Source organism: Momordica charantia (assembly GCF_013281855.1).
Source record: "Momordica charantia cultivar OHB3-1 chromosome 4 unlocalized genomic scaffold, Mcharantia_2.0 BLBB01000004.1, whole genome shotgun sequence".
Classification (NCBI taxonomy): Eukaryota; Viridiplantae; Streptophyta; class Magnoliopsida; order Cucurbitales; family Cucurbitaceae; genus Momordica; species Momordica charantia.
In genome coordinates, this window is record NW_028275162.1 from 11,833,632 (window position 1) to 11,848,151 (window position 14,520).

A 14,520-nucleotide genomic window follows, 5' to 3' on the forward strand; every position below is an offset into this window, starting at 1 on the left:
AATAAAGCTCGGGAGCTCCTCACCCAGTTCGAAGATTATGTGATTCGACAAGTGCCAAGGTCAGAAAACTCTAACGCCAATGCGCTGGCACTTGACTGGGCGTTTATGCTGAACGCACGCGCTAAGCGTGGTAACAATTATATAGATGCAAGCGCACACCTGTCAGAGTAATATAAAATGGACGGAGTATCCAAGTATCGATCCTCAAGGACTTCTAAACAATTTCCAAACTCTAAAGTTTTAAAGAATAGTGAATGTTGGAATGAGTGATTCTTGTAAAATGGGAAGTGGTCACAAATAATGGTTTGGATTTGGGATTTGGACTTAGAATGATAAAACCTAGCCCGAATTACTTCAAGTTAGCCAACAAAGAATCAAGGATATGCTAAGGACGATATGCATTTCACTTTAGGAACCAACGACTACGCTTTTCACTTGACTTATGTCTAAGCAAGTTCAAAGTCCTAAGACATTCCCTAATATGTCTATTACGAGAGATATCTTAGTTTTAGGATGGAAATAGTCGCAACCTCGGGTTAAGGTCCTATGTCTAGGCTACTTAAGCGGAACCCTTATGTCTAAGGCGCTCCTCTCCTCGGTTTAACCACTCAACAATGCAAATGAGCAACCTTTTCAGTATTGACTTGTTAAGACTTACAGTGGCCTTCTCTAAATCCTAACTTTTTGGGAAAACATGTTGAACAATGAATGGAAAGCAAAAACACTACTTCTTAGCAACCCTTTTTAGACATAAAAGGCTAACTATCCATAACCGGGCTAGAGACGGGAATTTAGAAAGACATATTGAAGAAAATACAGCAAGTAAAATGGTTGAATGTGGAATGCATGTGTGAAAAACAAAAGTTAACTAACGGAGAGTTTTTATCGGGATTGAGAGCTTCGCCCTTCTCTTTCAAGCAAGGGAGAGTGTCACGTGCTCTTTCCTCCAAAAACACAACTCTCTTAACTAAAAATAAAGTAAAGGCAAAGGGAAGATAAGCAAAGTGCTAGATTTTTATATATTTGAATAAGTAGAAAATAACTAAGTACAAATGGAAACAAAACAAAGCTCAATAAAAGAATGTAAAGTGCTCGGGATTTAAAAACGAAAAGCAACTAATGAAAGCAACTCAAAAGTACTTAGAAAGCAACAAAGAAACACTAAAAATGATCAAGAGAAGGAAGCAAGGCTTGATGATTTTGGTGGAGAAGTTGCTGGAATTTATAGCTGTGCAGAATTGGTTAGGTAGGTCCTAAAACGATGGTGAATCACCCATTTCCAACTCTTTTGACTGACCAAATCGTGCTCAAACTGATAGTGGAACACTTCTTCTACACGTATGCATCGGTTGGAACCACCAAAACGCATTGGAAGACGCGTTTCATTAAGGGCAAAGTTGGAAGAAAACCAGTTTTTCTGCAGGCTTCCCAGGCGCCTGGCGCCTCCCATGATGGTTTTTCCGTCTTTTTGCTTCTTTTGATTAATTTGCACTCCCAAATGGTCCTAAAATGTCATAAATACAATATAAGCCAACCACAAACCATAATATATGAATTTTGCATGAATTGGAACTCAAACGACCGAGAAAAATCCGAAACAAAGCTGAAACATTGTAAAAACAGCATCTAAAACCTTCTTTTTATGCATGTAAACAAGCGTAATCAGCACTCTTAGCCTGAGCCTATGAAACCAACCTACCAAGAATGGTGCCAGTGGAAGTACTCGATGAGCCATCCATCGATCAGCCGGAAATAATGGACGTCCAGTCAGCTCAGCCCACATGGATGAATCCGATAAAAAATTTTCTGACCGGTGCCTTAACTCCGGTGGATCAGAGCCAGGCTAGAAAGCTCTGACGTCAAGCGGCTTATTACATAATGCAAGAGGGCAAGCTCTAGAAGAGGGGTTACTCTTTGTCGTTGTCGTGGGAATCACAGTGGCGCTGGGTCAATGGCTGCAAAGATGGTCCGATAGGGCTACTATTGGCTGACGATTGATAGCGAAACTAAGGAGTTCGCAACGGCGTGTGACAAGTGCCAGCACTTCACGAATGTCCTGGGACAACCCTCTGAGATACTGACGCCAATCTCAAGTCCTTGACCTTTCGTTCAATGGGGGCTAGATCTGATCGGTCCACTACCAAAGGCGAATGGGCAGCTGAAGTATGCCTTGGTGACGACAGACTATTTCACCGAGTGGGTAGAGGCCGAACCCCTGACGTCCATTACCAAGGAGAAGGTCGTTAGTCATATGTGGAAGAACATAGTGTGCAGTTTAGCATACCGTACACTCTCATTAACAACAACGGCAGGCAGTTCGACAACGCCTGGTTTAATCAATTCTGTCAACAGCTCGGCATATGTTACTTCAACTCGTCGCCAACTCATCCGAAGTCAAACAGGTAGGTTGAAGCTGTTAACAAAATTATCAAACGCGGCTTGAAGACAAAGCTCGAGTCTTTGAAGGTGAAGGGATGTGAATCCCAGAGCGGAAGCGGATTTTTGTTGCTGATTTTCGGGATACAAAATGGAGTTTTAAAGAAGAAAATACAGGGGAAATTCCAAACCTTTGAAGAACGTTTCTTCAGTGAATTCCCCTCGAACACCACCACCAGATCTTCCTCGCTATCCTCTTCGATCTCGGGATCATGCTTGTGGTAGTACCTTGATCGAAGAGAGGGAGAAATTGAGAGAATTTTGAGAGAAATCGTTGGGTGTCCTTTTTCTTTTCTGTTCTGTAAAAATTGTTCTTCATCTTGTCCAACACTTGGAGAATAAGAAGAGTTACCCCACGTCACAACACCTCCCACTCCCCTGCAATTTTGAAGGGGAGTTAATATTAATAATAATAATATTAATATTAATATTAATATATATTATAATATATAATAATAATTAAAAAATTTATATAATAATATATATATAATAATTAATATATATATGATTAATTAATCAAATTAATTAATATAATTAATTATTAATCCAATTAATAATTAATAAATATATATATACATGAATAATTAACACTTAATTATTTATTATAAAATTAGAATCATATTCTAAAACATTTCTCTCGTATAACCTATAGTTTTAATGTACATCTTATGCACATTATTTTTAACCTATAGTTTTAATATGAATCTTATTCATATTAATTTTATTTGAATCTCATTCAAATAATATCTCTCATAATATATAGTTTTAATTTACAATTAATTATATATATGATAATGTATCAATATACATATAATCCCTTAAGTAATTTGAACAATTCAAATTCTTCCAAAAAAATTTGATCCTCCTTTTACCCGTTATGAGCTAGTAAGGGGACCTAATGGACCTACAGATCCGAAGCTCCAACGATGCAAGATTAATCGGTCAAACTCATTGACCGAGTTAATCTAGATTCGTTAACTACGGGTCATTCCACTAAAGACCCGCAATTGCACTCTTCTCACTGCAGAATGTTTTCGTGTCCATGGATATACGACCATTAATGACGAGTCAATCCTTCACGAGTGTTTGTAACTCAAGTTGGGTCAAATTACCGTTTTACCCCTGAGTTACATCTTACTCCTTAAACACCATTGCTCCTCTAATGAACAACCCGGTTATGGTCCAACCAATAACTGGAAGTCCCTTTCGGCCAATGAGAGGGTGGGGCCCCTTGTTCAAGTCCCGGAGTCAGCATTTAAGGGAGCACTCATCTACTCCCCTAAAGTCGGGGAGGAGTGAATTCCATCTTGTGAAGTTATGTTCCCAGCTACCCACTCGGTCTCGTCCCCAAATGGTAGGAATGTTGAGTCGGCGACTCGAGCCACTCTCACCCATACAGATCAAAGGACGAGCCCTCACGGGCAGGAGTCCATAACTCACTCAGGATTGAGAATGAGTTGTCTGGTCATCGTAAGAAATAGCAACCTATTAGTTAACGGTGTTACATCTAAAGATTGCCTATTTCGCGGTCCGATCTTATACAAACTCATTGTATAGGATACCCCCACTTACATGTCTCCACACGAACGACCTGGATCGAGTCGTCTGTAACCTTTACAGAGTGGGCCGTATCCATAGTGTTGCCAGGATAAGGTACCCAGCCTTATCCATATACTATAGACCCTTTAGGTTATTTACGGGATATTATCCATTCATATATCAGGGGTATACCAAATATATACCCCGTATATCAACTATATATCCAGTATATATACTGTCCTGATTACATCAAAGATAACATTGGATGTTTAGTTTATTGGATTTTGGACAATGCAAAGCTATGATTCAACAACAAATTTATTGAATAAAACTTTATTAAATAGACATTTGTTTTTACAAAATACAAACTACGAGTTTAGGGCAACACACCCAACAAACTCCCACTTGAACTAAACTCGAGTGGGGTATACATTATCATAAAGCAAAGGGAAAATACAATAAACTAGGGCATACACCATACTCAATTACATTTCTCCCACTTGCCCTAGACTAAGTGTACAAAGCTCGTAAACCTAGGCTTTCTAGATGGCCCTCGAACACTTTAGCCGTGAGTGCCTTTGTAAAAGAATCAGCAATATTGTGCTCTGTAGCGATCTTCGTGACAATCACATCTCCTCGCTGCACTATCTCCCGTATAAGGTTGTACTTCCTTTCGATGTGTTTGCCTTTCTTATGGCTTCGAGGTTCTTTAGAATCTGTCACAACACCACTGTTATCACAATAAAGTGTGATGGGAAAGTTCATGTTTGGAACGACGTCCAAATCTGTCAAGAACTTTCTAAGCCAAACCGTCTCTTTTGCTGCTTCATAAGCTGCAACATACTCAGCCTCCATCGTGGAGTCTACGATGCATCCTTGTTTGATGCTTCGCCAAACTACCGCTCCTCCGTTAAGAGTGGATACTGACCCCGACGTGGATTTCCTTGAATCCTTGTCTGTTTGGAAGTCAGAGTCAGTGTATCCTGTAAGAATCAAATCCTTAGCGCCATACACGAGCTTGTAGTCCCTCGTTCTCCTAAGATACTTGAGGATTCCCTTAACAGCAGTCCAGTGATCATATCATGGATTGGATTGGTACCTACTGACTATCCCTACTGCATGGCAAATGTCAGGCCTAGTGCACAGCATAGCGTACATCAGGATGCCCACTGCTGAAGCATAGGGTATACGTCTCATATTCTCAACTTCTTGAGGTGTCTTAGGACACTGCTCCTTAGACAAATGAATTTCATGCCTAAAAGGTAATAAACCTTTCTTGGAATTCTGCATCGAATATCGAGCAAGCATCTTGTCGATATAAGTTGCTTGAGACAGGGCTAACGTTCTGTTCTTGCGATCCCTTAGAATTTGGATGCCAAGAACATACTGAGCTTCTCCCAAATCCTTCATTTGGAACTCAGTCGCTAGCCACTTCTTTATGTCAGTAAGGTATCTTACATCATTCCCAATGAGTAAAATATCATCCACATACAACACTAAGAAGGCTACAGTGTTGTTGACGATCTTCTTGTATACACAAGGCTCATCAACGTTTTGGTCAAAACCATAAGATTTGATCGCTGTATCGAACCTTATGTTCCAAGATCGAGATGCTTGTTTTAATCCATATATGGACCGTTTAAGCTTGCAAACCTTTTGCTCTTGACCTTGTTCTATGAACCCTTCGGGTTGAGACATATAAATACTTTCTTCAAGATTGTCATTCAGAAAAGCAGTCTTGACGTCCATTTGCCATATCTCATAGTCATAATATGCGGCAATTGACAAAAGTATTCTAATAGACTTAAGAATAGCTACAGGGGAGAAGGTTTCTTCATAGTCCACCTCATCCCTTTGTGTGTAGCCTTTTGCCACAAGTCTCGCTTTATAGGTCTGTACCGTTCCTTCGGTGTCTCGTTTTCGCTTGTAGATCCATTTGCACCCTATGGTTTTACCTCGTCAGGTTGATCTACAAGTTCCCAAACGGAATTGAAGTACATCGACTCCATTTCCAGGTCCATTGCTTTGACCCATTTGTCCTTGTCAGTATCTTCCATTGCTTTCTTATAGGTCAATGGATCCTTGACGCCGTCATCAGGTATGACAACTTGAGTTTCAGTTAAACTCACGTAGCGGTCAGGTTGTGACACAATCCTCTCACTACATCGAGGCACCCTCAACACTTGAGATGGATGTGACTGACGCGATGTGCTGGCTTCATCAACAACTCTTGTTGTAGTGCCAGTTTGATCAACAACTCTTGTTGACGTGTTTGTAGCCTCTTCGGAAATCTCATTAATTACTATCTTACTCCGTGGTTTATGATCTTGAACATGGCCTTCTTCTAAGAAAGTAGCATTTGTCGATACAAACACTCTGTTTTCTTTATGATTGAAGAAAAGACCACCTCTCGTTTCTTTAGGGTAACCTACGAATAGGCATACTTTTGAACGAGGTTCCAGTTTCTTCGGGTTAGTCATGAGCACCTGTGTCGGGCATCCCCAAATGCGAAAGTGACGTAAACTAGGTTTACGACCCTTCCATAGCTCAAAGGGTGTTTCAGAAACACTCTTTGATGGAACTACGTTCAAAATATAAACTGCAGTCTCCACTGCATAACCCCAAAACGAGTTAGGCAACTGAGCATAGCTCATAATTGATCGAACCATGTCCAACAGGGTTCTGTTTCCCCTTTCTGATACACCGTTTGGTTGAGGTGTACCAGGGGCTGAGAGTTGGGACGTGATTCTATGTTCTATCATATAGTCTTGGAATCTCAAGTCCATATACTCTCCACCCCGATCTGATCGAAGTGTTTTAATGGTTTTACCTAATTGATTTTCAACTTCAGTCTTGTACTCCTTGAACTTTTCAATGGCTTCAGACTTATGTTGCATTAGGTATAAATAACCGTACCTTGAATAATCATCGATAAAAGAGATGAAGTATTCATACCCTCCTCGAGCTCTAACATTCATCGGACCACAAAGGTCTGAATGTACAAGTTCTAAGGGCTCTTTGGCTCTATAACCTTTTCCAGTAAAAGGCCTTTTAGTCATCTTGCCTTCAAGACAAGACTCACATGATGGTAAAGAATCATCTTCTAACTTACTTAGAATGCCATTCATAACCAACCTCCCAATCCTATTGAAATTAATGTGACCTAATCTTAAGTGCCAAAGATAGGTATCTTCCTTTTGAGAAACTTTTTGCCTTTTATTTTGAGTTCTAGCATTTTTAAACAACTCGGTATTTAAAACTGCTTTCGTTATGGTTGGTCTTAGCACATACAAGTTGTTATCAAGTAAAGCTGAACAAATATTAACACTATTTCTTGAAATGAACGCTTCATTTAAATGAAATGAAATTGAATACATCTGTTCCAACAAACAAGAAATTGACTTATGTTGCATGTAAACAAGCGTAATCACACCCCCAAACTTAACTTTTTGCTTGTCCTCAAGCAAAACTTAGCAACTTTAATCAGCTTTCTAACACATGGACAAGGAAAAGCAAAAGCAACCGAGATGTTCAATCATAAATTGTCTCAAGGAAAAGATGTCAGAGCCTACCATTCTATTGCCTTTGTAAACTTAGTCACTATAAACCAAGTTTGAAATGATAAAAACTTTTTCTTTCAAAATCTTTTTTCTCTTTCAAAAACAGAAAATGTTTTCAAATACCCCTAAGGAATCTGCACACTCCCTCCTTACACTAAGACTTTTACATCTGACAGACCGGCTACTAGCCCCTGAGGTTTCCACACACTAACATCGGTTTCAACCACAGCTACTCGTAGAAAGACTTTGAACTAACAGCTAGGTCATAAAACGACGACAATGAGAAACACGAAGTCACCTATCACCATCTTTACTGCTATTTTCAAAGTCAACACCCAACCTAAAACTAAATGGGTGTCTACAGTAGGACTCGGGAATCATAAATACATTTTCTTTAACTCTCATTGTTTTTACCGCTCTTTTCTTTCTAACACAAGTCTTTTCCCCACTCTTATTTTCTCTCAACAAGACTCTTTTTACTCTTTTGCAAATTTTTTTTATTGTTTGTTGTGTTTTTTTTTTTTTTCTTTTCAACACTTTCTTTTTTAATAGCATTTGTTTTTCCAACTGACTCTTTTTCAAAAGAAAATAGCATGATTTTTCAAATATAAATAACACCTTATCTTTCTGAAACAACGACTGACACAACGACTGTCCCCCCCAAACTTAAGAGAGACAGTGTCCTCACTGGGAAAAGACTTTTGCATCAGATGAAAAAAAGGCTTAACAGTAAAAAGGACAAGGACTTCCTATATAGGGGCAAAGAAAAAGCTTAAAGTCTGTAAAGATCAAAAAGACATAAAAGAAAATGAGTTTATCACATAAACAACGGAAATAGCTCAAAGCTTAGTCAGACATAGAACAGAAAACTCAACAATCTCTTATAATCATCATCGACATGAAATCACATGCACAGCACAGATGCTTCAAAATAGGCATGTGAAAAGCTAAACTAAGGTTAAGTGAAGGCATACTTTAAGTGATCAGCAGATAAACGATAGTAATTTATTCATGCTTCAACTGAGCTCGAAACATAATCAATACAAAAAAAAAACATGCGTAGTAATGCTAGAATATGCAAACTACGTCATTAACCAAAAGAAGAAAACACAAAAAATAGCAAAGAAGGAACCTCCCCTTCATGAAGTCGGAGGTTGTGGACTAGGATCAGTGTCAATACTGGGAGATGGATGACCAAGGATAGCAGCTAGCGCTGGAGGCCATGAAGGTAAAACCGCAAAATCCAATGAAGCCCTTAAGTTGTAGATATGTTGCACGACTTCTCGAACTTGAGAGTTTTCGAAATGCTGGAAAAACAGGGCAGGCGCCAGGCGCCTGCGTGATTTATTTTTTTTTCAACGTTTTCTTTTCTTTTTTTTTTCAACGTTTTCACAAACATTCTCTTAATAAGAAAAACTTTATAATTAAACAAAAAGAAAATACAAGATACAAAGACTTCCTTCCTTTACTTGTGTTCTTTCAAAAACGGATAAGAAGGAAAAAAATATTTTTCGCAAAAATTTATTGACCTGAAAGTTGAATAGAGGTTTTTCCTTTATCCACTGGTTCTCCAAAATACGGCTTAAGTCTCTGCCCATTTACTTTAAAATCATTTCCCTTAAAGTCAACTAGATCCACTACCCCATATGGGTAGACTTTAAAAATTTGAAAGGGACCAGACCATCTAGACTTAAGTTTTCCAGGGAAAAGTTTCAACCTAGAGTTGAATAACAGAACCAGATCACCTTCTTGAAGATTGTTCGGCCGAAGACGCCTATCATGCCACTGTTTAGTTTTTTCCTTAAACAACTTAGCATTCTCATAAGAAAAGTGCCTGTGTTCTTCTAATTCCAACAATTGTAACTTCCTCGCTTCACCTGCAGCCAACAAATCAAAATTTAATTTCTTAGTAGCCCAAAATGCTTTATATTCTAGCTCAAGAGGCAAATGACATGCTTTTCCAAAAACTAGCCTATAGGGGGACATGCCGAGGGGGGTCTTAAATGCTGTCCTATATGCCCAAAGTGAATCATCAAGCTTAAAAGACCAATCCCTACGGTTAAGATTTACAGTTTTTTCTAAAATGTTTTTTATCTCCCTATTAGATATTTCGGCTAACCCATTCGACTGAGGATGATATGCTGTTGCAACCCTATGACGCACATTGTATTTAGTCAGCAACTTTTGCATAGACCTATTCACAAAATGAGCCCCCCATCGCTTATCAGACAACGCGGGGTTCCATAACGCGTAAAAATGTGCTTTTGCAGAAAACGAATGACAACTTTGAAATCATTGGTAGCAGTTGCAATGGCTTCTATCCATTTCGAAACATAATCTACTGCTAACAATATATAAAGCTTACCATTAGAAGATGGAAATGGACCCATAAAATCTATGCCCCACACATCAAATATTTCAATCTCCAGGATCGGGGTTTGAGGCATTTCGTGGCGTTTAGATATATTACCTGTCCGTTGGCATTTGTCACAAACCTGGGCAAACTTATGTGCATCTTTGAACAGAGTGGGCCAAAAGAACCCACTTTGCAAAACTTTGGCTGCGGTTTTGTGTCCTGCAAAATGTCCTCCATATGGAGACATATGACAAGCGTCTAATATCGCCTCGTGCTCTTCTTCTGCGACACACCTGCGTAAGATATTGTCAGGTCCTAGCTTATATAAAAAAGGCTCATCCCAACGATAACATCGAACTTCATTTAGAAATTTCTTTACCTGTTGCTTGTTGAACTCATAAGGAACTATTCGACTTACCAAATAATTTGCTATATCGGCATACCACGGAACTGAATCAACTCGCAAGAGTTGCTCGTCAATAAACTGTTCACGTATAACAGTTCCATCATCACAGAGCGGGGATTCCAATCTAGACAGGTGATCAGCAACTTGGTTTTCAGTACCCTTCCTGTCCCTAACTTCAATATCAAACTCTTGAAGTAACAAAATCCACCGTATCAAACGTGGTTTAGCATCTTTTTTAGCAAATAAATATTTTAAAGCAGAATGGTCAGTAAAAACAATGACTTTTGTGCCTATCAAGTAAGACCTAAACTTATCAAAGGCGAACACAACTGCTAACAGTTCCTTTTCAGTAGTAGTGTAATTGAGTTGTGCACCGGTCAGAGTCTTACTAGCATAATACACAGGATGCAAGATCTTGTTTTTACGTTGTCCTAACATAGCTCCTATTGCATAATCACTGGCATCACACATGAGCTCAAAAGGTAAATCCCAATTAGGTTCGATAATTATAGGAGCTGAACTTAGAGCAACTTTCAACATTTCAAATGATTTTAAACAGTCATCATAAAAAACAAATGGTCTATCATGGTCTAACAATTGACACAAGGGTTTAGACATTTTAGCAAAGTCTTTTATAAAGCGGCGGTAAAATCCCCCATGCCCTAAAAAACTTCTAATCCCTTTGACATTTGTAGGAGGAGATAGCTTTGAAATGATGTCTATCTTAGCGTGGTCTACCTCTATTCCTTGCTTGGAAATTTTGTGACCCAAAACAATACCCTCTTGTACCATGAAATGACACTTCTCCCAATTTAGGACTAGGTTTGTTTGTTCACATCTCTCCAATACTCTCTCCAAATTAACTAAACAAGCGTCGAAAGAATTTCCAAAAACAGAAAAGTCATCCATAAAAACTTCTAGAATATTTTCTACCATGTCAGAGAAGATGGCCATCATACACCTCTGAAAAGTCGCGGGTGCATTGCATAGTCCAAAGGGCATTCGCCTAAAAGCGAACGTACCATACGGACACGTAAATGTTGTCTTCTCTTGGTCTTCTGGAGCAATAGTAATTTGATTATAACCCGAATATCCATCTAAAAAACAATAGAAATCCTTACCTGCCAGACGGTCGAGCATCTGGTCAATAAACGGGAGAGGAAAATGGTCTTTCTTCGTTACCTTGTTGAGTTTGCGATAATCAATGCAAACTCTCCACCCGCTCACAGTTCGGGTTGAGATGAGCTCATTCTCCTCGTTGGCCACCACGGTTATACCCCCTTTCTTTGGTACACACTGTACTGGGCTTACCCAGCTGCTGTCGGATATTGGGTATATAACACCGGCGTCAAGCCATTTAAGAATTTCTTTCCTTACAACCTCTTTCATCTTCGGGTTCAACCGCCTTTGACTCTTAATAGAGTTCTTAGCATCTTCTTCCAATAGAATTTTGTGCATGCAAAAGGCCGGGCTTATCCCTCGGATATCTGCTATCGTCCATCCAATGGCCTTTTTGTGCTTCTCCAAAATCTGCAATAAAGAATATTCATTAGTAGGTGATAAATTGGAAGCTATAATAACTGGTAAAGTGTCGTTATCCCCTAGATACGCATATTTCAAATGCGACGGCAATGGCTTCTGCTCCAACGTGGGTGGTTCCACTATGGACGGAAGTAACGACTTGCATTCTTGTTTTTGTATTTTTTCAATAGGACTAGCCACATCTTCTGGTCCTTCTGCTATCTTATCAAGCTCTTCTTCAATCTCTGTAACTAATAAGTCATAAAACTCATCAAACATAACAGGATTCAAGCTATTTATAGCAGAGCACTCTTCAAAGTCTCCTGGTAATTTCATGGCGTCTAGAACGTTAAATTTAACTTCTTCATTATTTACCCTCATTGTAATTTCTCCCTTCCTCACATTAAAAACTGTATCCCCAGTGGCTAGAAATGGTCTTCCCAAAATAATGGGAACGTCTAAGTCTGCCTCGCAATCTAGAATGATAAAGTCCGCAGGGAAAATGAATTTGTCCACCTGGACTAAAACATCTTCTATCTTTCCCTCAGGTCTTATGATAGATCTATCTGCTAGTTGAAGGGTAACCGTAGTAGGTCTAGCTTCTCCTATGCCTAAAGATTTGAAAACTGATAATGGCATAAGATTAATGCTAGCGCCTAGATCACATAATGCCCTACCTAAGTTTTTTCCTCCTATGGAACATGGAATGGTAAAACTGCCAGGATCATTACATTTCATGGGTAGCGGGCTGCCTACAGCTTCACTACTACATTTTGTCATGGCTACCAGTTCATGCTCTCCTATTTTTTTCTTCCTAGAAACTATATCTTTCAAAAACTTAGCATAATTTGGCATCTGTTCTAGAGCATCTACTAATGGTATATTTATATGCAGTTGTTTTAAAATATCTAAAAATTTTCTAAACTGGGAATCATTATTTTTCTTAACTAATCTTTGTGGAAACGGGGGAGTAGGAGTAAAAGAAGGCTGTACCTGTGGAGGAACACTCGGGGTGTCCTCATTACCTTTTCTAATATTTTCTTTTTCTGGTGTTGTTGGATTTTCTGGTATCTTTACAATTGGTTCAGTGGACGGAATCTGTACATCTGTTGTTGGCATTGTTGGTCCATCATATGCCAGTCCACTCCTGAGGGTGACAGCTTTGCACTGTTCTTTCCCTTCTCGTTTTGGTAATTCAGTATGGCCTGGAAAAGAACCTTGTGGTCTATTCTTCAATTCATTGGCGAGCTGTCTCAATTGGGTCTCAAAATTCCTCATTGATGCCGCTTGGGATTGTATCACTGCGTCGGTTCGGGCCATGTACTCCTTCATCATATTCTCAAGATTTGAGTTGTTATTTTGAACTGGTGGAGTCTGTGTTCTCTGATTGTACTGCTGTTGCGGTGGTGGGATGTATTGCTATGTAGGTGGAACATAGGGCTACTTGTTCTATTGGCTCTGCCCTTGATTAAAACCGCTCGAACCTCCTTGTCCTCCCCATGAGAAATTAGGGTGGTGCCTCCAACCTGGGTTGTAGGTGTTCGAATATGGGTTAAAGTTCCTATTGTTCCCATGTCCTACATAAAAAACAGAAGCAGGGTTATGTGGACAATTATCATAAATATGGTTTTCACTGCAAAATGAACAAATGAGATCGTTGACTTGGCAAACAGGGGCAGGAGTGCAATAATCCGACTGCACAGGTTGTATCGGCGTGGCTAATGGATTTTTTTATTCCCAATGCCATCTCTTTCAGCCTCTGGTTCATTGTAACCATCTCTTTTTGCATCGAGGTCACAATGTCCAGAGCCAAAACTCCAGCTGGATCTTGCTTCTTTGGTGCTGCCCTAGATCTTTGCGAACACCATAGTTCGTTGTGTGAAGCTAAGTCATTTAGGATGTCAACTATCTCGTTGAATGAATGATTTCAGATGATCATGTGGATCCTCATGTTCCTGCCCTCCAAAATGTCCAATTGTCTGCAACATTTGGAACATCATTGGTTTAAGCTCAAAGTTTGCGTGGGCTGGAATAGGGTTGACTATCCCTGAATCAAAGTTCTGAAAAGCCGTGGCGGCATATTCTCGCATTGCCACGTCTCTGTTGTCCGCCATCTTGATATGGTTGAATTCATCATTTCTTGCATGATCCCTCATATTACCGTTAACAGCAGGTGGATCAACCGGATCACGAGGTGGAATATCTGCCATTGATGTGCTGGTACTCTCTACCTCACTTTCAGGACTGATTTCACCTTCTCTCTCTTTTTGCTTTTCTAGTTGTTTTCGAAGTCTTTGCTCCTTTCGAGTTTTTCGAAGGGTCCGCTCAATCTCAGGGTCAAGGGTAGAAGAAAAGATCTTGTGCTCATGCACTTTAACTTACCCTTGTGAGATAAACGATCAAAAATATAGAACAAAAACGGTGGATGGAAATTATACCCAACAACAATTCACCAAAAATAAAAACTAAAAGAATTTGAAAATAATTTTAAAACTAAAGTCCCCGGCAACGGCGCCAAAAACTTGACTGGGCGTTTATGCTGAACGCACGCGCTAAGCGTGGTAACAATTATATAGATGCAAGCGCACACCTGTCAGAGTAATATAAAATGGACGGAGTATCCAAGTATCGATCCTCAAGGACTTCTAAACAATTTCCAAACTCTAAAGTTTTAAAGAATAGTGATTGTTGGAATGAGTGAT